Raw genomic sequence first — 27336 nt, 5'->3', positions numbered from 1 at the left:
GCCTGGACAGGACACTGCAGTGTTCATTTTTTTTTATGCCCAAACGAAAATTGGCCCAACCCATAAATTCCATTGATTTCTGCACAAATTCGGTGATGCTATTGTACTAAAAAAGATATGGTAGCTGCCATTGAATAGGAGCAAAATCAGAACAGGAGGTGGAGAGAGGAGAGATTTCTTTTTCTTTGTAATGTCTTGAAAGGTAGCTTCTTAATTGAAGCTCATATATTTAATTTTCAGAACGTCATCATTTGATCTGTTCTGCAGAAAAGAATGTTTAGAAACCCAGTATCCATATTGACTGTCATATACATGTACTCAGAATTCTTGGGGATTTTGGCACTTTGGTATAAACATGAAGATTTTAACTGTCAAGCATTCTCCTAAATACTTTTTGTTTAATTTTTAACGTAACTTGTAAATGAGATGTCTCTCCAAACAATATAAACCATTCAGACATGTTCATGCATGATAACTGAAATACCATACCCCAAACACTCTACCATCCCTCCCCCACTTCCATACCCCAAACCATCCCCTGGGTTTTCAATTGATGCTGAGGGATAACAATACATGTGCTTGGATACACCATGCCTTTTGATGCATTGATGAGCCTGCATTGAATATGACAAAATATTGTAAGATTATTGTCGAATGCCAGGAAGATTAACACTCAAATTAGTGGAATAACACAACATGGTACAACTATGAAACTTAAAGAAAGCATAGAATCTGGATAAGATATGGATAGATTCAAGTCTCATTTTGCTGCTGATATTATAATATTTGAGCATCTTATGATTTCAGAATAGAGAGTTAGACAAGATTTACGTTAGTTAACCTACTATTCTTTTTTGGCCTAAGTTTACCCACTCTGGTCTTTAAATGATTGTTCTAATGCAGCAACAAGTACAAATAAAGAAGCTCTGTTGACATCAAAGCCCTGGAATTACATGCTGATTTCTTTAATAATTAAGATTCTTCAGCTTGTGAAGAGGCAATCCGTGGGAAGGTTTATTATTAATGATAATGCTGTCTCAATCTGATGAGGCATTAACTTACTTACAGTTAAGGCATCTTCATTTAAATTTGATATTATAATTTGAATCTTCCTTATTTCAAAGCATGATTATCAGGATAAAATATTCTTTGACAACTTGGCTAAATTTAAGATTCTTGAATTTATGCATTTGTTAATCTTATAATATTCAGATTCTTTGGCCCATTACTCCTGTGTGAAGATATGTGATATAATTTGTGCTGTCGCATTCTGATGAAGCATAACCTTCCTTGAGATAAGAGTTCTATTACATTTTCTTTTAATTATTGAATTTTTATTTCTTTGTGGCTTCAACTTCACTGACAGGCCATGACCTTTGCTTGTTTTTGACTCTTGCGTTGATAACTTGATATTCATTTATTGCTATTAGTTTTGTAAGCAATCATCAGGTATTGCGTGTCATTTTATACAAAACTTTCATTGAATATTCATTTGAGATGCAAATTCAGATAGATATCTGAAGGAATTTATTTCCAATTTGTTTCAGTTAACCTTTAAACGTCATCTTTGTAGTATTTAGAAATGAAGAAGCTAATCAGAGAAACCAAAAACTGCATGCATCATCTCTAAGCAAGGACCACAGGAACTTGACCGACTCGCTGCCTCACAAATTATATTATTTAAGACCACTCCTTGTCAGTAAACTGTTCTATATACATATTTAAAAAAGCTATTAATTAATTATATATAACTGGTCTTGCAGATCTGTAAAATCTGGTAAAGCTAGATGCTTTATCAGATCAACAACCCAATTGCCTTTTAAAGAAAGCAAGCAAGCATTATTGGTAACAAGTTCTTCTAGTTGCAGTGAATGAGGTATGCAATAGCTTATTATATTGATTAAATTGGAGTTTGAATATTCATATTGATTCCTGTACCCTAAAAGAAAATATTCATAATGATTCTTTGAATCTGGCGTCTGTTGAATTATAGATACCAAAGCTGAAGCCATTATTTTATGTTTGATTAATTTCTGAGCAGGTGATTAACTCTTTACTGTGATTGTAAAGGCCAATAATCACATTAATTATTAGGTAATTAACCCTTCTGTCTTTCCTAAAGTTTTAAACAAATTTCAATGAGATATTCAACCTTAGATTAGACAGATATATATCTATTAATATATGAAGTCCCTAAACTACAATACATAAAGTAGTTGACAAACTTTTTGTGTGGCTATATTAATTATTGCATTAGTTTTAAATTAATCACCAAAATCGGGCTAATTACTTAATTAGTCTTAGCTAACATCTGGCAATTACCTTTGTGAGGCATGGAAGACTTATAGGAGATTTTGAAAAAAAATTTTAAATTAGTATAAATGTAACAATCACAGTCGTCATTATGATATATATTATTAGCATTATAATTATGTAATTGCAATTGGTTAACTATTGTAATGAACAATTATACAGTACAATGAGGTTCACTTTTCCCTATAACAAAGATTATTTTCTCAAAAACCCACGTTGACCTTTAGAATATTGAAGCTTCATTCAACATATAATCAGGATATTAAACTTGAGAGATCAACTATGAAATCAGCCATTTGCAGAAGGCTCTTGGCTTGTTTTATTTTTCGTTTAACTTTTTTAAATAAATTAAATGTGTGATAGCAATAACCCAAAATTTCTTTTTTCAAATTATATATATATATATATATATATATATATATATATATATATATATATATATATATATATATTATAAAAAAATCTCTCACTTTTTGTATATCCAACATTTTCTTATTCTATATCAGCCAAAACAGGGTGGGATCCGACCCATGGATCTCCAACTTCAAAATATTTCTTCTTCTTCTGCCCCAGTGTCGATCATTATAAGTCGGCACACACTAATTGACCCGTTGACTTATTTTATATAAATGTGTATATCTATTAATATATGTATGCACATACGTATAGTGTATTATATATTCATATACATACTTGTACAGATGGAAATCTGTGTATACATTTATGTCGTTTACTGCGGAAAGTCTTCACATTAATTAATGTCTCTTCACGTTAATCAATGTCTCTCTGTCCTATAAAAACACCCTTAACAAACTGTTTTCCTTTCCTTACTCACTCCCCTTTCTCCTTCCACTCTTCAGTCTCCCATGGCATCCTTTACCTGTTCAGCCCCACAACTAGCTCCTCTCCTTTCCTCCACCACAAACTCCACAGAGGCAGCCACTTATCTCTGCTCCCAATTCCAGCCAGCTCTCTGAAACATCCTATGCAGTTAATGTTATAAATAAATTAATTCGTTATATATTTTATGATTAGAGAATATATGTACTTGGAAATAGGCTTATATCCATGATTTCCTATAAACAATGAAGAATGGAAGTGAAAGGGTAGGTTCACAACTCTTAATATCCATATCTTTCAAATTCTATGTGAATTCTATATGATGTTAAATAGAGTTATCAGAATATATATATAAGACTGAGAGTTGGGACCTCTTCCTTAGTGGGCTTATAGACAGCCCTGACCCATTACAGGCTTGCCCAATCACATGATCCAATCCATTTAGATATTGCTAATTACTAAACTTATTATTTGATATTATTATTTAATTTGTCAATAAGTCTAATAATTGATTAAAACTATTTCACATTCAAATACAAATAAATAATCCAATAATTTCCCACTTGGATAGCAGTAATCAATTTATTAAGCTAAATGTATAGATTAATAAAATACAAAATAATATCCAATAGCAAGTAAGCAATTTAACCTATAAAATACAGTTAATGTAATGGCAAACAAAATAATATTAAATCCGATAGGGAAAACAATATTATATATATATGCCAACAAAATCTCAAAAACAAAAACTGAATTTAAATGGAATATGTGACAAGATATGTCCAAAAACAATGGTCTAAGCATTCCATATAAATGCTAACCCAAATGTAATATAAAACAGACTCCCACTAAACCAAAACATCATCAAAAGTTTTCATTACACCCTTATGCGTAACATGCTTTTGAAAAACACTAATGGGCAAAGCTTTGGTTAATGGATCCACAATCCTTTGGTCCGCAGCAATATGTTCAATTCGAATCTGTGATTCACGAATCTTCTCTCGAACAAATAGGAATTTGACATCAAAATGTTTAGTTCGACTAGAATTCCTGTGATTTTGAGAGAAGCAAACAGCAGGAGTATTGTCGCAATAAATAGTCAAGGGCCTTGAAATGCTCTCAACAACAAGCATACCAGAAATCAATTTCTTTAACCAAACAGCTTGACAAGTGACCTCATAATAAGCAACATACTCTGCTTCCATAGTGGAGGTAGCGATAAGTGTCTGTTTAACACTTTTCCAAGAAATAGCTCCTCCAAACATCATGAAGATGTAACTAGAAGTCGATTTTCTATCATCTACACAACCTGCAAAGTCAGAATCAGAGTATCCAATGACTTCAAGATTGTCAGATCTTTTGTAAGTCAACATATAATTCTTAGTACCCTGCAAATATCTCGTAACTTTCTTTGCAGCTTCCCAGTGACTCCATCCAGGATTACTCAAGTATCTACCAAGGACACTAATAGCAAATGCTATATCAGAATGAGTACATACTTGAGCATACATCAAGCTCTCAATTGCGGAACTATATGGAATCTTTTCCATTTCATTCATTTCCTTGTCATCCTGAGGACACTGAGCTTTTGAGAGTTTCTCACCTGAAAAAATAGGTGCAATAGAAGATGAGCAAGTGTGCATGTTAAATCTCTTAAAAACTCGATCAATATAAGTTCCTTAAGACAAACCCAATATGCCTTGAGACTTATCACGGTGAATATAAATACCCAGATCATATGTGGCCTCACCAAGATCTTTCATGTCAAAATGACTAGAAAGCATGTATTTTGTCTCGTTCAAGAGATTGATGCTATTACTGGCAAGAAGAATGTCATCAACATACAATACTAGAATAATGAAATGGCTCTCACTCACCTTCTGAAAGATGCATTGATCTGAAGTATTCTTCTCAAAACGAAGAGAAGTCAAAACTTGATCAAACTTCAGATACCATTGTCTAGAAGCTTGTTTTAACTCATAAATGGATCTTTTCAACTTGCACACTATGTGTTCTTTACCAGCTTCTATGAAACCATTAGGTTGAACCATATACACATCTTCATACAAGTCTCCATTTAAGAAAGTTGTTTTAATGTCCATCTGGTAGAGTTCTAAGTCATAATGAGCAACTAAAGCTATAACCACACGAAAGGCATCTTTAGTGGACACTGGGGAAAATGTTTCTGTATAATCTATACCTTCCTTCTGATTATAACCTTTTGCTACTAGTATGGCCTTGTACCTTTTAACTTCACCTTTGACTCCACATTTGGTCTTAAAGACCCATTTACAACCTACAGCTTTACAACCATCTGGTAATTTAACAAGATCCCAGACTTGATTATGATGCATAGAAGATAGTTCATCTTGCATGGCTCTTATCCATTTTGAAGAATTAGGACCACATATAGCCTCCTGATAAGGAATAGGATCAGAAATATTAGCACCATCAAACTCGTGTTCCTGTAAATAGACCATATAATCATTTGATATTACAGGTTTACAAATCCTTTGAGATCTCCTCAAAGGTACAACTTCATCAATTGTATCAGGCCCCTCAGCATCTACAACCGGTGGTTCTAAATTGACATCAACAGGATTCTAAACTTCATCAGTGCTCTCAGGAGGATTAAAATCTACTGAAGAAGGCAGCAAAGGCATAGGAAAAATAACAGTCTCATCTCTAAGATTGACAACATGAGGTATTTGACTCCCACTATCCATCTCATCCTCAAAATAAATAGCACGATCTGATTCAATCACTCTAGTAGAATGAGTTGGACAGTAAAATCTACTGCCTCTAGAACTTGTACAATAGCCAATAAAGAAACCACTAGCAGATTTAGCATCTAACTTTCTGATATGAGGGTTATATGGCCTCACCTCTGCCTTACAACTCCATACATGAAAATGTTTCAAACTGGGCTTCTTACCAAACATTAACTCATAGGGAGTCTTAGGCACTGATTTACTAGGAACTTGATTGAGAATGTACACAACAGTTTTCAAAGCATCACCCCATAAAAATTCTGGTAAAGAAAAATGACTAAGCATACATCTCACCATGTCCATCAAAGTACGATTTTGCCTCTCAGCAAACCCATTTTGTTGTGAAGTCCCAGGTATGGTGTACTGTGCCTCAATCCCACATTCTTGTAAATACATAGCAAAAGGACCAGGATTTCTACCAGTCTCAGTATACCTGCCATAATACTCACCACCCCTATCTGACCTTATACACATTTAATCTTCTTCCCAGTTTTCAGTTCAACAACAGCCTTAAATGCTTTAAAGGCATCCAAGTAATTAGACTTCTCACAAAGAAGATCAATCCAACCATATCTAGAATAGTTATCAATAAAAGTGATATAGTATTTAAAACCTCCCATAGCAACAGGAGAAATGGGTCCACAGATATCTGTATGAATCAAATTCAACACACCTTCACTCCTAATTGCCCCTTTGTTTCTAGCTCTAGCAGGAAATTTTCCCTTAATGTAATCAGCACATGTATTAAAATCAGAGAAATCCAAACCATGTAAGACACCTTGTTTAACCATCCTTTCTAATCTTTCCCTATAAATGTGACCCAATCGTCTATGCCATAATATTGAAGAGTTCTCATTAACTTATTAACGTTTGTGCCCAATAACAACATTGATAGGAAGATCAACAGATTGAAAAGGAACAGAATTTAAATCCAACATGTATAAACCATTGCATAAAATAACAAAACCAACAATATCAGATTTAAAATAAATAACAATTTTTACATTGCCTTGAAGAAACACATAACCACACTTATCTAAAATAGAATTGGAAATTAAATTTCTCCTTGAAGAAGGAACATAAACAGTATCATTTAATTCCAACACATGTCCAAAAGATAAATTCAAAGAAACATTCCCTATGAGTTCTACTACTGTAACTCCATTTACTCCTAAAACAGTCTTCTCCTTTTCACTTGGCTTCCTCACGTTTTTGAACCCCTGCAAGGAATTTGAAATATGAATGGTAGCACCAAAATCTAACCACTAAGAATTTGAAGGAATATCAACAACATTTGATTCAAAACGTACTAGAGCTAGAGGGGCAAGTTCTAGACTATTACCTTTTTTCTCATGCTTCTTGTTAAGCTTAAAATAGTCCTCTAACTTAAAGCCAAGCTTCTTGCAATAGTTGCACTTGCCTTTGAAATGCTTCTTCTTAACTATTAAATTATGATCATGCTTACCACCATTCTTGTTCTTAAATTTAGCTTTAGGTTTTTTGTTCTTCTGAAATTTCTCATTAGTCTTGCTACTAGACCCTTTAAAAACATAATTAACAGAAGGAGTATTCCCTTTCTTCATAGATTCCTCTAGGGGTGGCCAGGTTCAGGAACCACCAGTTTAGGATCAATGAAATCATGAACCTGAACCAAACCGTCATGGGATGGTTTGGAAGACGGTTCTTGAACCGCCAGTTCCGGTTCGAGCCTCGGTTTAAAACGGTTTAAATGACGGTTCGAAAAATGACAATTCAAGACGGTTTGAAAGCGGTTTAGGGGCGGTTTAAGAGCAACTTAAAGGAAAAAAATTAAAGAAAAATTTTATTGATTTAGAATTTAAGTTATATTTGTAAAAATATTTTAATTTTTCTTAGAAATCTTTTAATCAAAATAAAATAAGAAAAATAAAAATAAAAATAACTTATTTTTGAAAAAAATTTAATAAGCAAAGACTTAAACTTATTAAAAAACTAGAGATAAATTAATTTAAAAAAAAATAGAAAAAGGTGCATGAACTTAATTTTGCCTATGTATCCCTTTAGAATTTAAAGGAATCAAAATTTTCAGTTATAAGTTGAGAGAAGGAAGATTGAGATGGTTTGGTCATGTGAAGTATAGACATAGGAAAGCTCCAATTAGACAAGCAAAGCATATTGGGTTGAGGATAAAATGAAAATAATAGGTAGACCTAAACTGACTTGGAGGAGAATAGTACAACATGACCTAGAAGCATTATACATTTTTGAGGATTTAACCCAAAATCGTTTAAAGTGGAGAAAGAGAATCCATATAGCCGACCCCAATAAATTTTTGGGATAAAAGCTTAGTTGAATTGAGTATTATTTACCCTTTTTAAAAAAATTATATGATAATTGATAATTAAAAAATATAAAAAGAAAAAAAAATCAAAATAGAGGGTATTGAAAATTTTATTGAAGATATAAAATAATAACAGAATAATTGAGATAGTATTAAAAATTTCAGTGAGTATAAAAATAATAAAGTAGGGGAATTATGAAAGTACTGAGAATTAAAAGAAGTGTAGAAAATAATTATTTAGAAAATTTGAGAGAAATTGAAAAAGTATTAAGAATTAAAGAGAGTGTAGAGAATAATTGTGTAGAGAATTAATGATATATATATATATATATATATATATGAATTAGGAGTAGAGTGAAGTATTTATTGAATTTTTTTTGTATTTAAATCACCGATTTGGTCCGGTTCGGAATCATTGGTTCAATCCGGTTTGGAACTGCCTGTTCGCGATTTTTAAAAATTACGAACCTAAACCAAATCGTAGAATGACGGTTTCAGTCCGGTTTGAAGCCGGTTCTGGTTTTGACCAGTTTCGGTCCGGTTTTGACCGAACCGGTTTCGGTTCAGTTTCGGTTCGAAACCGGACCGTGGCCACCCCTAGATTCCTCTTTTTGGCACACAATGGCTATCAACTGATCAACTGTCCACTCCCCTTATTGGGAATTATAAGAAGTCTTGAGAATTTTGAATTGGGGTGGAAGAGATTCAAGAATGTGCTAGACTAGAAAACTTTCTCCCAAATCAAGATCAAAAGACTTGAGCTTGTTGAAATAACTTATAAGTGTCATGATGTGTTCCTGTACACCATTGACACCATCATATTGGGTGTGCTCCAGCAAAGAAAGATAATAACTCTTTTGAGCCTTGTCAAACTTTTTAAACTTTTCAGCAACAGCCTGCAGAAATTCCTTAACAGTCTCCTTATCAGGAATACCTTGTATTATGGACTTTTCTATAGTATACTTTATCACCATTAAGTAAACCCTATTAGAATTTTGCCACTTCTCATGATAAGTCTTTTAAGCAATAGTGGATTCATTAGTAAGTTCAGCAGGTGCATCAACCCTTAAGGCTAAATCCAGTTGGGCTATTGCTAGGTACATGCTCAGAGACTCTTTCTAATCGTCAAAATTAGAGCCATTCAGAGTTTTCACAGCAGATAATTGCATATAAACAATAGCTGGAATAAAACAATAGAGGAAACATGAATTATGTATATTACATAATCGCAAAACTAAAGTTTTCTTTCAGATCCAACTAAAAAAGCAATTATGAACAAAACTGTTATTTATTTTAATCCCGCCTAAGGGTCCCGAATTACAATAAAATCAAAAAAACTCATTGAACTCATTATATATGTGTATATATATATATATATATATATATATATATATATATATATATATATATATATATATATATATATATATATATATATAAACTAACATCTTTAACACTTTTATACTGATAGTGTATTAAAAATATTAAAGACAATCAACAAATAGCATCACAACCAACAATAACATATTATATTAATAGTGTTATACCAGTGGATATATCCACTATTAATATAATCTAAATAACTCTTGAAATTCATGAAAAAATTTTAACCAAATTAATAGAATAACTTTTTGACTTGTCCCACGATAGGTGAGCTCATAATTACAAAAGTGTTTACCATAATCAAAATTTCCATGGACACCATATTATGAACATAGTAACAATGTTACTACTCATGAATATGTTCTCAATATGCATGAACATAATTAGTCCAACAAAACCAACAACTATTAATAAATACATAACATTAACATAATTAATAAACACATACCTAAGCAAAATTGAAAATATTTTATACTATTGGCTCTTATTAAATTAATCACATGTGACAGTATGCAGGTTTCATATGGACTACGAAATTCAATCATATTCAATCATAATTACTATACGAGAATATTATGTACTGTTTCAAAAACCAACATTTAGCCATGTGGATTTTGAAATTCAATATATATATATATATATATATATATATATATATATATATATATATATATATATATACACACACACAACAATATTTACCATGAAATTGAATGCGCGTATTTATATATTGATATTTCGGAGTATATATATATATATACAAGTATTTGACATAAAAGGAAAACTATTTATCAAATCATGTAATCAAATTCAATATTTGTTTGTAGAGATTAATATTCAAACATACAATAACGAAAATAATAATAATAATAATAATAATAATAATAATAATAATAATAATAATAATAATAATAATCCCTAACCAGGCTCTGATGCCAATTGTTAAAAATAAATTAAATCTTAATAGATTACATGATTACAGAATATGTGCACCTGAAAATATGCTTGTATCCATGATTTCCTATGAACAATGAAGAACGAAAGCGAAAGGGTAGGTTCACAACTCTCAATATCCACAACCTTCAAATTCTATATGAATTCTATTTGATGTTAAATAGGGTTATCAGAATATATATATATATATATATATATATATAGGACTGAGAGTTGGGGCCTCTTTTTTAATAGGCTTATGGATAGCCTGACCCATTACAGGCTTGCCCAATCACATGATCCAATCCATTTAGATATTGCCAATTACTAAACATATTATTTGATATCATTATTTAATCTTTCAATGAGCCTAACAATTGATTAATGCTAATCCAAATCCAGATACAAATAAATATTCCAACAGTTAACAACACCTACCTCCTCTTCTCTGCATACATAGTCTTTACCATGCAACTAGGATTTGCCATGCTTTGTGCAGGCTCTGTCCGGGCTAAGAACACCATGAACATAATGCTCACTAACATTTTTGATGTCGCTGCTGGAGGTCTCTCTTACTATCTCTTTGGTTATGTTTTCACTTTTGGATCTCCTAGCAATGGCTTCATTGGCTGCCATTTCTTTGGCCTAAATGACTTTTCTTCTCCTTAGGCTGACTATAGCTTCTTTCTTTATCAATAGGCTTTTGCCATAGCTGCTGTTGGGATTACTAGTGGCTCTATTGTACAGAGAACCCAGTTCATTACTTACCTCATATACTCTTCCTTCTTGACTGGCTTTGTTTATCCTATTGTCTCCCATTGGATTTGATTTGGTTACAGATAGCCTAGTGCTTCCAAATCTGATAATAATCTCCTATTCGGGTCGAGTGTAATTGACTTTGCTCTTTTGCATGTGGTTCACATGGTTAGAGGTATTGCTGGCTTATAGGGTGCTCTCATTGAAGGTCCATGAATAGACCTATTCGACCATTCAGATCAATCCATGGCATTACATGGTCATAGTGCATCCTTGGTAGTTCTTGGTTCATTTCTATTATGGTTCGGATGGCACAGGTTCAACCCAGTTCATTTTTGACAATCTTGAAGAGTTATGGTGATAGTAGAGGCTATTATGGTCAATGGAGTGCTGTAGGGAGGACAGTTGTCACGACTACACTAGCTGGGTGCACAACAACACTTACTGCCTTATTTAGCAAAAGATTATTAGTGGGTCATTAGAATGTAATCAATGTTTGTAATGGTTTATTAGGAGGCTTTACTGTGATCACCTCGGGGTGCTCAGTGGTAGAACCGTGGGCTGCAATCATATGTGGCTTCATTGCAGCTTAGGTTTTAATAGAGTGTAATAAGCTCGCACAGAAGTTGAAGTATGATGACCCACTAGAAGCCACTCAATTTCATGGTGGATGTGGGGCCTAGGGCTTACTATTTACAGGGTTGTTCGCCACCAAGAGTTATGTCAACGAGGTGTACCCTAACAAGCCAGGACAGCGATATGGGCTGTTCATGGGTGGTGGTGGGAAGCTTTTAGCGGCTCAGATTACTAGCATAGGGAAGTGTGTTTAGGGCTTTAGAAGATTAGAATTCAAAAATTTATCTAAGGTTCAATGCAAGCATACAAGATGAGTTATAAACCTAGCCAATCTCTAATGCCCTAAAGCATGTCAAAACACTCTTCTAACATGCATTTGGGATTCATTTGCCATCAAGGATCAATGTTTAACTATTAAACATACCAAACCCTAGCTAAAAGAGGGATTGAAGAAGACTAACCTCAAAGGCGCATAATCACACTTCCTATTCCCTTTGGTAATCTCTAAGAGCTTCAATTGAGGCTCCTCTAGCTTGTCCACCACAAGCTCCACCAAGTCACCAATGGAAGCCCCAAATCTCCCTTCTATTTTCTTGCCAACCACTTGTATGATGAGGCTTTTACTCTTGGTGAAGTTATATGGAAGTTTGAATGCTAGAAACACTTTCTAGAACTTTTGATTCAAGAGAAATTGAGCTTCATCTCAAGAATCAATGGAGAAAAGATGAAGAGAGGAAGAAGACCATTGTTGCCATCCCACTTGAGAAGGAAGAAGAGAATTAGAATTAAATTAATTATTTAATTGGTCTTCTTATCTCTTATATGGCATAAGACAAAATACATTTAAATGTATGCCACGTGTCACTTTAAGATTTAATCTTACTTTTTTCTTATTTTAATCACATTATGATAAGTGTAAAGCCAAGATTAAATCTTCACAAAGTTGTCTTCCATCATGGGAAGACAAGTGGCACATTCACATGAGTGCCACATGTCACCATCTCATGGTGCCATGTGTCACCATGTAAAATTACTATTTTACCCTTATATTGAATTTTGGGTTTTCAACCCAAAATTGTAATTTCTTCCTCAAATTAATTTATATCACATATAAATTAATTTATTAATTAATCTCCATTAATTAATTTCATAATTAAATTTATATTTAAACTCTTTAAATATAAATCTAATTTATTTAATACATCCAATATCCAAAATTTGGTTTCAAGTCATGCTAGTGACTTTGCAATCTTATTGCAAACCAAATCTAATTAATTAATTAATTAATTAAACTCTTTTATTAATCAAGTAAATCATAATTAACTTAGTGGTTAACTTGTATAATTGTGTGACTTACTAGGCTCATTACTAATTGATAATGAGAAATGATAAATATCATTAGAACTCTTCCTTACCATAAATGATTTCTCCAAATCATTTTAGGCATCTCATAGACTATGGTTAACATCTAGCATAGCATACCATGGTCACCCAATTAGTAATAAGAAACACCTTAATCATGAACCTTTAATCATATGTCACCGTGTACTAAAATTCCTCCGTATTATGTCCCAATCCCATTAAGGGTCATGGTAGAGTCAAAGCCCTTATCATGGAATCTTATGCACTCATTTGAAATTTGATTCTTGACATATAAAACTTTACTATCAGGAAACATCTTTCCTGACAAAGTCATCTATCCTGGCCAGGAACTTAATCTTGTCAAGAGTAGCTCAAATCTGCATAGGACTTTTAACCCTGTTTACTCAAGGCTAAGAATCCCCTCTTGACCAAACACTTGTCCCAACATATAACTAATATGAGCCAACACACACCGGAATATCTGTACACAGTATAGATATGTAAGTGGTATTAAACTCAAACCACCTATATAAAAGACAATTGTGTCATCTCAGGTCTAAGGACATATGCACTAGTATGACACAGATAACATTTTATTGACTTGAGTAAATGCTATGTTCATGTTATTTGTTCATCACAAGTTCGACCTACTTATCTCATAAGTGCCCACTGTGTTTATCTCGATATCTCATATCAGATGGTATGATACTCACCATTCCATATTCATCAGTATCTCATACTGATCAATGGAAATAAACAGGGGTGATAGCTCTTTGGATATAATGTGCTCACCAAAATATCCTTTAACTACGAACTCTGATTTATAACAAATGTCCCATCTATTATGTCACTTATATTCTTATCTCAGAAGAATAGAATATATAACATATTGCTAATGGACCATTTTCAAATAAATATGATATTATACATACACAACATTTAAATAAAATTTTTATTTCCATTAATATATTTATAATGTTATTTACAAGTTACAAGATTAGTGCATGCTCTAGGGCACACACAACTAATAATCTCCCACTTGGCCTAGAGCCATTCATTGGCCTAGAGCCATTCACTACAGTATCTAAGACCCATCTTCTCAAGATGTTTGTCTAACTGTTGCTGTGTCATGGCCTTGGTCAGTGGATCAGCCGGGTTATCAGCTGAAGCTACTTTTTGCATTGCGATATTGCCTCTTCCAACTATCTTTCTGATACATTAGGCTTCCTATAGTCGAAGCATAAGGAACCTTGGCCATCTTTTCCCTTTCTTCAGGAATCTTGTGAGACTATTCCTTAAAAAGGTGAATCCCATGCCTAACCGATAATAATCTCCTCTTGGAATCAAGCATGTTGAATCTCTTCAAAACCTTTTCCAAGTAAAGCCTTTGGGATAAACCTATTATTCTTTTCGGTCTATCTCTATAGATTTAAATTCCCAGAACATAGGTAGCTTCCCCAAGGTCTTTCATAGAGAAAGTACTTGACAACTAGGTTTTTATAGATATTAGCATACCAATATCATTGCCTATTAATAATATATCATCCACATATAACACTAGAAAGGTAGTCATACTCTCGCTAGTCTTCTTATACACACACAGCTCATCAATGTTTTGAATAAAACCGAAAGATTTAATGGCTTCATCAAAATGTTTATTCTAGCTTCTAGAAGCTTGCTTAAGACCATAAATGGATCTCTTAAGCTTGCACACCTTGGAACCTTCCTTGGATTCAAAACCCTTAGGTTGTTCCATGTATATGTTTTCCTCAATAAAACCATTGAGAAAAGCGATTTTGACATCCATTTGCCAAACCTCATAGTCATAGTATGCTGCAATAGCTAGAAGAATCCTTATAGATTTAAGCACGGCTACGGGAGAGAATGTTTCTTCATAATCAATTCCTTCCCTTTGGCACTACAAGCCTAGCTTTGAAGGTCTCTACCTTCCCATCAGGATCAATCTTTCTCTTGAAAACCCATTTACATCCTATGGGTACAATACCCTCAGGTAAGTCTACAAGATCCCAAACTTGGTTCTTATGCATGGAATCCATTTTAGATTTTATAGCTTCTAGCCATTTTGAAGAATCTATATTTAATATAGCTTCTTTACAACTAGTAGGATCATTTCCATGATCAACTTTTTCATGAATAAATAACTCTTATTCATTCTCATGAAGAAATCCATATCTCTCTGGTGGATGAGATATTCTACTAGATTTGCGAAGAACTGATGTTGTAGATGATTTATTTATAGGCATAGGCTCTCCCACTGGATCAACATCCATGGGTGCAGGTTATTGGTCATCTATGGAATTCTCTAATTCCATTTCTATCTTCCTTCCTTTGCCACCTTCTTGAAGAAACTCTTTCTCCAAGAAAATTGCATCCCTATTAATCACTACTCTTTGTGATTGTGGAAGATAGAAATATTATCCAAAACTATATTTTGGATATCCAATAAACCTACATTTTTCGGACCTTGTTTCCAATTTATTAGTTTTAAAAAGCTGAACAACCCCATGCCTTAACATGTTTAAGGGATGGTTGTCTTCCATGCCATATCTCATATGGAGTGGAAGAAATTGATTTAGTTGAGACTCTGTTAAGAATGTACAGTGCAGTTTCTAATGCATATCCCCATAAGGAAATAGGCAAATCAGTGAAGCTTATCATGCTCCGTACCATGTCTAACAAAGTATAGTTTCTCCTTTCCGACACACCATTCAACTGTGGTGTACCAGGAGAGTTCAATTGTGAAATTATGCCCTGTTCCCAAAGGAATTCATCGAACTTAGTACTTAAGTACTCACCACCTCAATCAGATCGAAGGGTTTTAATACTCTTTCCTGTTTGATTTTCTACTTCACCCTTAAACTCTTTGAACTTTTCAAAGGATTCAGACTTGTATTTCATTAAATACAAATACCCAAACCGAGATTTATCATCAGTGAAGGTAATGAAGTAATAATATCCACCTCTAGCCATTTCTTTAAATAGCCCACATACATCACTATGTATGAGTTCTAAAATATCTTTAGCCCTTTTTCCTTGTCCAACAAAGGGAGATTTGGTCATTTTGTTCTGAAAACAGAACTCACAAGTTGATGATGGTTCATTTCTCAAAGAGGATAAAATCCCCATCCTTTCCAACTTAGTGATCCTATCTTCTGCAACATGACCTAGTCTTAAGTGCAAAATATGTTTTAGATTGTGGTTAATATTGTCTGTTGCATTAATTTCATAATCGATGCTTGGAGCTGTTTTGCATTCATTATTAATATAATAAAGACCATTTTGTAAGTAACCCAAACATACAATTTTATTATCATAATAACTATACATACATCATTTATGAATCTAAATTCATAACCGTCTCTAGTCAAACTAGATACATAAATGATGTTTTTATATATGTTGGGTACATACAAAATATCCTTTAAATATAAAACATTATTGTGACACCCCTTACCCGTCTACAGTATAGCCGAGTAAGTTATGCCACTCAGTGTGCCGGAGCACCAATTCATATTTTAATTATAATTTATCCCTTTTAATTCACTTATTTACAATTTTTGCTAAATTTGAATTTTTTCGCAAATTTTATAGAAAATCCGGCAGAGTGCCAGCTATAAATTAGAAAAATAGTTCTTCTGAACCTGTTTAAAAACACTTCCAATATAATTCCAAATCCAAACTCCATTATACACACATATCTCAACCCAATCTCAACATCTCAATACTATTTTCAAAACTTTTCTGTTCACTTCATCACTAGAAGCTCATTCATAAATATTGCTCAACATTTCATTTATCAACATACATTATACAGAAAATTTCAATAACATGAAATTTCATATATTTACATTGTTACATAATTTCAAGAGTTTATAGTTACAATCCAAAACTAATACAAAATGCAAAATACAAGTGCTACCCCAAAGTCCTAATGTCCTACCATATGCACTGCAGATGTGAGGTAACTCTGGACTCCGGATGCAGATTTGAAGGCTCACCCGATCTGATGTCAGCTGGGCTCCCCAGCTAGGTCTCCAGTACCTGTGCGTGACAAAAGCGACGCGCTAAGCAATACTGCTTAGTGGTGACAATATAAAATAAAATAAAATAATTATGCAGAATGTATGATTTCATTTTTGGGTAGACTTAATTTCTGGTATTTATTGCAGTATTATTCGATTAAAATTTGGTAAAATTTATTATCATTGCCCGAGTAACCCATATTAGTCGACTGGACTGGATAAACAGGTAAACTGGCACTGGGTACTAAGTGCCTCGGACCATCACACCATCGGTCACATTGTGTCTCCCGGTGTGCAACAGAACAACTAATAAGCTGTAATAATTATCAGGGATAAAATCTGAGTGTAACAACTCAAATAACATAGCCAAAGGCTATTATGTCACAGAATGGCATGGGAAGCCATGAAACACAGAATGGCATGAAGCCATATGCAGTACTGCTAACAGAACCTTATTGGCATGCCAACCTATCCAAACCAATCTTGCTAGGTGTACTAGGGTATATTACTTTTTTAAACTTTACAATTCTTGAAATTTAAGTTTAGGTGTTACTGTTCATTTCATTGATCAACTAAAATGTTGACTTTTGCATAGACAATAGATACATTGGTTCTAATACTCCCAACATACCACATTTTACATTCTAAATTTGTTGGTATTAGTTGTCAATACCATTTCTAAGCTTAATGTTAATTGGATAGAATTTTCAGTTTTTAAGCTTTATGTTTACTGTTCTATTAGTCATTTTTTCAGTGGGAATTTGGCAAAATGATCAACATGAAAGTTGTTTCTTATTTTGTCTAGTTATATTTCTTTTTTTGAATCACTCCATTTGGAGTTTTGTAGCTCAAGTTATGGCCCAAAAACCACAACTGGCAGATTGAAATTTTTCCAGAATTTACGGGTGACCAAATCTGATGTTAGGAGCAGTGGCGCAACTCACTTTTTGAATATGTTCTGGTCATAATTTGGGTTAGGTTTCTTCATGAAAGTTGTAGATCTATATCTCAACTTATTTTTGATAAACTTTTAGGTCAATTGGACATTTCTACACTGAGTTATGGCCAAATGACTAAAAACTGTTCATTTGGTCATTTTGCCCAGGCAGAATGCAGGTCACCTGGATTAGAGCAATCTTTTGGTCCAATTGATTTGGTTTTCTGGGCATGGTTTCTTCACCAAAGTTGTGCCATTATGTGTCTAGTTTCAGGTTCAATTGGCCTTGCACCAATTAAACCTCTAAAATTCAAGTTATTGCTGCCTAAACTTGCTGAACTCATGCCCAGTCTTGCAGGTCACCAATGGTAGCCACACCAAACTCCAATCCCACTAAACAATTCACTTCATTTTTGGTTTAAACAGAACCAAATGGTCACTAATTGACCATTGAAACCTATTTCCATCATCACATGGTCAAAGTCTCATTTTTCCATCCCAAAACCCTAACTCAAACATCACATACCATGCAATATCATTGCATTTCAACATTCCACTTAAGAGATGCAATTTAAGGGCAGCCATACTAGCATGTTAGTCCCATAAAACTCATCACAAGCATACCCTAACCAAGGCTGCCAAAATTTAGGGTTAGCATACCAATGGTATTCAACAAATTTCCTTTGTAATTTACACTCACTTAAGGTCATTAAACATGAATTCAAAGTAAAAACCAAGGTTAGGTCACTAACCTCTAATGGAGTGAAGTTTCCCACTTGCTAGAGTTCTTGTTTTCCTTTTCTTTTTGCTCCCAAAAGACTCACCAAGATGCAAGGACACTTTTTTGTATTGGGAGTATAGGGTTTAGTGGGGTAGAAGCTAGTGAAATCAAGCTTTCAAAAGCTTGAAAATGGGTGGCTATGGAGGGAAGGTCATGGGAAGGAAGAAGAAGAGAAAGAGAATTCTGATTTTTTTTTTCATTTTTCAGCCCAATTTGTCTCTTTTAAGTAAGCTTATGCCATGTGTCAAGATTGGATTGGTTGGGAGAATCTTAATGACATCATTATGATGTCATAATTCCATTTTCTTTCATTTTCTCTCCTTTTCTTGTCTATTTAATTGCAATTAAATTTTTAACAACATTTATTCATATTTTATGTTATATAAATTATTTATTTAACTGGACAAGTTGGCCAAAAATCATCTCTGAAGACGAAATGACCAAAATGCCCTTCGTTTGGCTTAACGAGCCAAAATTGTCTATACAGATTGAAAAAATTTTCTAAACATTTTCTTGGCATTCTAATGCCATAAGAACCTCAATGACCCTTCTCTGGAGTCCTAATAATTATTTTATAATTTCTTCCCCGGGTCTAGGGTTGCTAACGACCTTCACCGTCACTTCCCCTTCGGGTTACTCATCCCTGGGGTTTCGGCTTGTTTAACCTTAGTGTATTTGGTTTCTAAAATTTTTCCTTGATTTTTATGAGCATTATTTAGTTTCATTATAACTCCTCACTATAGTCTATTTATAATTTCAAACATTCTAGCTGTCCGGATCGACATTGGTCACTAGAACAGTAGACTGTACGAATTAGCTAAAGTGAGGATGTTACAACTCTTCCCCTTTAATAAAAATTTCGTCCTCGAAATTTACTTGAAGCAAACAGTTGAGGGAACTGTTGCCTCATCATCTCTTCACTTTCCCAAGTTGCCTCTTCAGTGTTGTGGTGCCTCCAAAGCACTTTCACCAGTGGAATTTGTTTATTTCTCAGTTCCTTCACTTCCCGAGCTCGGATCTGTATAGGTTCTTCTGTATAGGTCAAGTCCGGTTGGATTTCAATCTCTTCCATGGAAATGACATGTGAAGGGTCTGAGCTATATCTTCTCAGCATAGAAACATGGAATACATTATGAATTTTATTCAGTTTTGGTGCTAAAGCTAGCCGATAGGCCACTGGTCCCACACGTTCAATGACTTCATATGGGCCAATGAACCTAGGGCTTAACTTACCCTTTCTTCCAAACCTCGGTACTTTTTTCCATGGTGAGACTTTGAGAAACACTTTATCACAACTGCATACTCTATCTCTTTTCTCTTCAAGTCGGCATATGATTTCTGTCTATCCGAGGCAACCTTCAGGTTAGCTTTGATTATCTTCACTTTTTCCTCAGTCTGTTTCACCAGGTCTGGTCCTACCAGCTTATCTTTGCCTAATTTAGTCCAACACACTGGGGTTCTACATTTCCTCCCATACAGTGCTTCAGTGCTTCATACGGAGCCATTTGAATGCTAGCTTGGTAGTTATTGTTATATGCGAATTCTGCCAGTGGGAGGTATCTATCCCAACTCCCCTCAAACTCAATGACACAACTCCTTAGCATATCCTCCAGGATCTATCACATAATTCACATTGTTACTATCATTTCAATTTATTAATTGCGAAAATTCAATTAGTTTCTAGGTTTACCTGGATTACTCATTCTGACTGTCCATCCGTCTGAGGATGAAAAGCCGTGCTAAAATGGAGTTGTGTGCCCAAGGCTTCTTGCAACTTTTTCCAGAATCTCGATGTAAACCTTGGGTCTCGATCAGATATGATGGAAAGTGGGATTCCATGCAGTCTAACTATCTCACTGATATATAATTCTGCTAGCTTCTCCAGTGAGTAGTCAGTCCTAACTGGCAGAAAATGTGCTGACTTCGTCAATCTATCCACTATCACTCACACTACATCATGCTTCTTTTGGGTGAGAGGTAGACCACTAACAAAATCCATAGTGACCCGGTCCCATTTCCATTCAGGTATGCTTATAGGCTGTAGCAATCCAGATGGAATTTGATGTTCTGCTTTAACTTGCTGACATGTCAAACACTTAGTCACATAGTCAGCTATATCCCTCTTCATACCAGGCCACCAATAATGAGGCTTCAAATCATTATACTTTTTTGTGCTTCCCGGATGCATAGCATAAACACTAGTGTGTGCTTCTTTCAGAATACTAGTCTTCAATTCCCCATCATCTGGTACACACACTCTACCTCTGTAGTACAGACACCCATCTGCTTTCACCTCATATTTAGTTTCCTTTCCTTCTAGAATTTTACCCACAATGGCCATTAATTTTTCATCTCTCCTCTGTCCATCTTGTATCTGCTGTAGCAGGGTTGGCCTCACTTGCAACTCAGCCAAAATAGCTCCATCTTCAGCTAAGGACAGACAGGCATTGAGTGATCTTAAAGCTGTGATGGACTTCCTGCTTAAAGCATCAGCAACTACATTTGCCTTCCCAGGATGATAATCTATCACACAATCATAGTCCTTTAGGAACTCAATCCATCGCCTCTGTCTAAGATTGAGCTCCTTCTGGGTTGGCAAATATTTTAGACTCTTGTGGTCTGTATAGATGTAGTATTTTTCACCATATAAATAATGCCTCCATATCTTCAGTGCAAAGATAATTGCTGCTAACTCCAAATCATGAGTAGGGTAGTTCTATTCATGTGGCCTTAACTGCCTAGAAGCATAGGCAACCACTTTTCGCTCTTGCATCAACACACACCCAGCCCATTATGCGAGGCATCACTGTAGACCACAAAGTCTTTTTCCGACACTGGCTGTGTTAACACTGGTGCTTTTGTCAACATAGCCTTCAGCCTCTCAAAACTAGTTTGGCACTTGTCGTTCCATCCAAATTTCACATTCTTGTGCAACAACTTGGTCATTGGAGTAGCTATAAGAGAAAACCCCTTCACAAATCTTCTATAATACCCAGTTAGCCCCAAGAAACTTCTAACGTCAATTGTATTTCTGGGAGGCTTCCATTCCATCACTGCTTGTATCATTTTAGGATCCACTCTAATCCCCTCTGCTGATACTATGTGTCCAAGGAAAGAGATTTCACTCATCCAAAAGTCACACTCGGACAGCTTAGCATACAACTTCTTTTCTCGCAGGGTTTGCAGAACAATCCTCAAATGTTCATTATGTTCTTCCCTGGTTTTGGAATACACCAGAATATCATCAATAAAGACCACTACAAATCGATCTAAATATGGGTGAAAGATATGGTTCATAAGGTCCATAAATGCTGCTGGTGCATTTGTTAACCCAAATGGCATCACTAAAAATTTATAATGCCCATACCGGGTTCTGAATGCAGTTTTCGACACATCTACATCCTTTACCCTCAACTGATGATACCCTGATCTGAGATCAATTTTTGAAAATACACCGGCTCCCTTCAACTGATCAAACAGATCGTCAATTCTGGGCAATGGATATTTATTCTTCACAGTTACTTTGTTCAACTGCCGGTAATCAATACACAATCTCAAGGTTTCATCCTTCTTCTTCACAAACAGCACCGGAGCTCCTCATGGTGACACACTAGGGTGTATGAACCCCTTATCGAGTAACTCTTGCAACTGAATTTTCAACTCCTTCAATTCAGTGGGTGCCATCCTATAAGGAGCAATAGAAATTGGTGCTGTACCCGGCATTACCTCAATAGCAAACTCGACTTCCCTTTCTGGTGGTAAACCAGGCAACTCTTCAGGAAATACATCTGGGAAGTCTCTTACTGTGGGTATATCACACAGGTTTGGCTTAGCTTGCCTAGTATCAACCACATGTGCTAGGTAAGCTTCACAGCCTTTTCTCATCAATCTTCTTGCAACTGTGGATGAGATAACATTAGATAGGAAATCTGTCCTTTCACCCACAACAGTAATCTCATTATCCTCAAAAGTTTTTAGAGAAATCTTCTTCAATTTGTAATCAACTATTGCCTGATGACGTGATAACCAATCCATTCTCAAAATCACGTCAAACTCGTGGAAGGGTAATTCAATTAGGTCTGTCGAGAATCATACCCCTGAATCCTCAAAGGGCAACCTTTATACACCTTATTCACTACCACACTATGGCCTAGTGGATTTGTGACCAGAATGTCTTGATCACTCTCCTCTACTGGAACTCCCCTCTCTGTGGGTAGTTTGATGCAAATGTAGGAATGAGTGGATCCTGAATCCATCAATGCATGCACAGTAATGTTGTAGAGGGAAAACACACCCCTGATGACATCCGGGGCATCTTGCTCCTCCTGAGCTCTGATGGCATAGGCCCTGGCAGGTACTCTAGTATCTAGCCTCTCAGCGGACTCGGATGCAGGCCTCAGTGATGGACCAGCTGCCTCAGATTTACCCGGTTTCCTACCCCTTTGTGGTGCAGGAGCAGGTCTGTTAGCTTGTGTTGGAGCAACTGTAGTAGTCCTCTTCGGACAATTCTTGATCTGATGTTCTGTAGATCCACACCGTAAGCATGCACAGGTCACTCGCCAACAATCCCCCTTATGCCACTTCGGCGATCTTGTGAGCGAGAAGATCTTTGGGGCTGGTCCCCTAAACACTGTCCCTGGAGAGCTGCCCACTGATGGCGTCGACTGGCCTCTCCTAGGTGTGAACTATGGTCTGGGCCCCTGAGACTGACCTGACCCTGTGGTGGTCCTGAATTCTGAGCAGGAGGACCCTTACTCTTCTTACTGGGAGTAGAAAATGTACTGGACTGACCCGGACCCCTCTTCTGCTGTCTTTCCCTTCTATTTTATTCATTTATTCAGACCCTTTCCACTTTTGATGCTGCATCTACCAGTTTAGCAAAATCCGTGATCTCTAATGCTGTGATCATGACTTTGATGTTATCATTTAGTCCTTCTTCAAACCGTCTGCACCTCTCTGCCTCTGTAGGGACTATCTCCCTCCCATATTGGCTCAGTTTAACAAACTCACGCTCATACTCAACCACTGACAATTGCCTCTGTCTCAGACTGATAAATTCTCTTCTTCGCTCTTCTAAATACACTTTGCTCACATATTTCTTCCTGAACTCTGTGAGGAAGAATTCTCAGGTGATCCATTTAGGTTACACCTCACTGGTTACTGTGTCCCACCACTGATATGCATCATCCTAAAGTAGGGACACAACACCCTCCAGGTTCTGCTCGGGGGTGCAGTTAAGCTGTTTCAGCACTCTAATGGTTCTATCCAACCAATTTTCTACTGTCATGGGATCATCCTCCCTCTTCCTAAAGAAGTCCATAGCCCCATGCTTTCGCAGTTTCTCTAGATGATATTTTTGTGGTACTGTTGGAGGTTGTGGCTGTGGTTGTGGTGGTGGAATTGCCCCCATCATTTGCCGATAGAATTCGGTCATTTGCTGATATAGAGCAAACTGAGGTTGGACAGGTGCCTCAGCTGCTGGTGGAGCAGATTCTCCCCTACCCCCAGATTCAGCCCTTGGTGGAGCACGACTCTCCACCTCTTCATCAACTGCTCTTTGTGAAGCAGGATCCATATCCTATTCAAAATAAGAAAATAAACAGATATGCATCAGTGTCACCTCAACACTTATAAATGCAATGAAATGGTATGCATTCTATCTAGGCCCAGAAACGCCTAAACCGATGCTCTGATACCACTAAATATGACACCCCTTACTCGTCTACAGTGTAGCCGAGTAAGTTATACCACTCAGTGTGCCAGAGCACCAATTCATATTTTAATTACAATTTATCCCTTTTAATTCATTTATTTACAATTTTTGCTAAATCTGAATTTTTTTGTAAATTTTATAGAAAATCCGGCAGAGTGCCAGCTATAAATTAGAAAAACAATTCTTCTGAACCTGTTTAAAAACACTTCTAATATAATTTCCAAATCTAAACTCCATTATACACACATATCTCAACCCAATCTCAACATCTCAATACTATTTTCAAAACTTTTCTGTTCACTTCATCACTAGAAGCTCATTCATAAATATTTCTCAACATTTCATTTATCAACATACATTATACAAAAAATTTCAATAACATGAAATTTCATATATTTACATTGTTACATAATTTCAAGAGTTTATAGTTAAAATCCAAAACTAATACAAAATGCAAAATACAAGTGCTACCCCAAAGTCCTAATGTCCTACCATATGCACTACAGATGTGAGGTGACTCTGGACTCCGGATGCAGATTTGAAGGCTCACCTGGTCTAATGTCAGCTGGGCTCCCCAGCTAGGTCTCCAGTACCTGCTCGTGGCAAAAGCGACGTGCTAAGCAATTCTGCTTAGTGGTGACAATATAAAATAAAATAAAATAAAATAATTATGCAGAATGTATGATTTCATTTTTGGGTAGACTTAATTTCTGGTATTTATTGCAGTATTATTCGATTAAAATTTGATAAAATTTATTATCATTGCCCGAGTAACCCATATTCGTCGAGTGAACTGGATAAACGGTTAAACTGGTACTGGGTACTAAGTATCTCGGACCATCACACCATCGGTCACATTGGGTCTCCGATTGTGTACCAGCGACTAAGTCGTAATAATTATCAGGGATAAAATCTGAGTGTAACAACTCAAATAACATAGCCAAAGGCTATTATGTCACAGAATGGCATGGGAAGCCATGAAACACAGAATGGCATGAAGCCATATGCAGTACTGCTAACAGAACCCTATTGGTATGCCAACCTATCCAAACTAATCTTGCTAGGTGTACTAGAGCATATTACATTTTTAAACTTTACAATTCTTGAAATTTAAGTTTAGGTGTTACTATTCATTTCATTGGTCAACTAAATTGTTGACTTTTGCATAGACAATAGATACATTGGTTCTAATACTCCCAATATACCACATTTTGCATTCTAAATTTGTTGGTATTGGTTGCCAATACCATTTCTAAGCTTAATGTTAATTGGATAGAATTTTCAGTTTTCAAGCTTTATGTTTACTGTTCCATTAGTCATTTTTGCAGTGGAATTTGGAAAAATGATCAACATGAAAGTTGTTCCTTATTTTGTCTAGTTATATTTCGGTTTTTGAATCACTCCATTTGGAGTTTATAACTCAAGTTATGGCCCAAAAACCACAACTGGCCGGATTGAAATTTTTCCAAAATTTCTAGGCTGACCAAATCTACAGTGTTAGGAATAGTGGTTGCAACTCACTTTTTGAATATGTTCTGGTCATAATTTGGATTATGTTTCTTCATGAAAGTTATAGATCTATATCGCAGCTTGTTGCTGATAAAATTTTAGGTCAATTGGACCTTTCTACACTGAGTTATGGCCAAATGACTAAAAACTGTTCATTTGGTCATTTTGCCCAGGCAGAATGCAGGTCACCTGGATTAGAGCAATCTTTTGGTCCACTTGATTTGGTTTTCTGGGCATGGTTTCTTCACCAAAGTTGTGCCATTATGTGTCTAGTTTCAGGTTCAATTGGCCTTGCACCAATTAAACCTCTAAAATTCAAGTTATCGCTGCCTAAACTTGCTGAACTCATGCCCAGTCTTGCAGGTCACCAATGGTAGCCACACCAAACTCCAATCCCACTAAACAATTCACTTCATTTTTGGTTTAAACAGAACCAAATGGTCACTAATTGACCATTAAAACCTATTTCGATCATCACATGGTCAAAGTCTCATTTTTCCATCCCAAAACCCTAACTCAAACATCACATACCATGCAATATCATTGCATTTCAACATTCCACTTAAGAGATGCAATTTAAGGGCAGCCATACTAGCATGTTAGTCCCATAAAACTCATCACAAGCATACCCTAACCAAGGCTACTGAAATTTAGGGTTATCATACTAATGGTATTCAACAAATTTCCTTAGTAATTTACACTCACTTAAGGTCATTAAACATGAATTCAAAGTAAAAGCCAATGTTAGGTCACTAACCTCTAATGGAGTGAAGTTTCCCACTTGCTAGAGTTCTTGTTTTCCTTTTCTTTTTGCTCCCAAAAGACTCACCAAGATGCAAGAACACTTTTTTGTGTTGGGAGTATAGGGTTTAATGGGGTAGAAGCTAGTGAAATCAAGCTTTCAAAAGCTTGAAAATGGGTGGCTATGGAGGGAAGGTCACGGCAAGGAAGAAGAAGAGAAAGAGAATTATGATTTTTTTTTTTCATTTTTCAGCCCAATTTGTCTCTTTTAAGTAAGCTTATGCCATGTGTCAATATTGGATTGGTTGGGAGAATCTTAATGACATCATTATGATGTCATAATACCATTTTCTTTCAT

At 35.4% G+C, this 27336-nt stretch overlaps 1 pseudogene; it reads left to right on the top strand.

Annotated features, from left to right (window-relative positions):
• Positions 1 to 3123: 3123 nt before the first annotated feature.
• Positions 3124 to 27336, top strand: part of LOC110663595 (ammonium transporter 1 member 2-like) — a 43020-nt pseudogene continuing 18807 nt past the window's right edge.

The sequence above is a fragment of the Hevea brasiliensis genome, chromosome 14 (assembly GCF_030052815.1).
Source record: "Hevea brasiliensis isolate MT/VB/25A 57/8 chromosome 14, ASM3005281v1, whole genome shotgun sequence".
NCBI lineage: Eukaryota > Viridiplantae > Streptophyta > Magnoliopsida > Malpighiales > Euphorbiaceae > Hevea > Hevea brasiliensis.
This window is presented reverse-complemented; position numbering and strand designations above follow the sequence as displayed.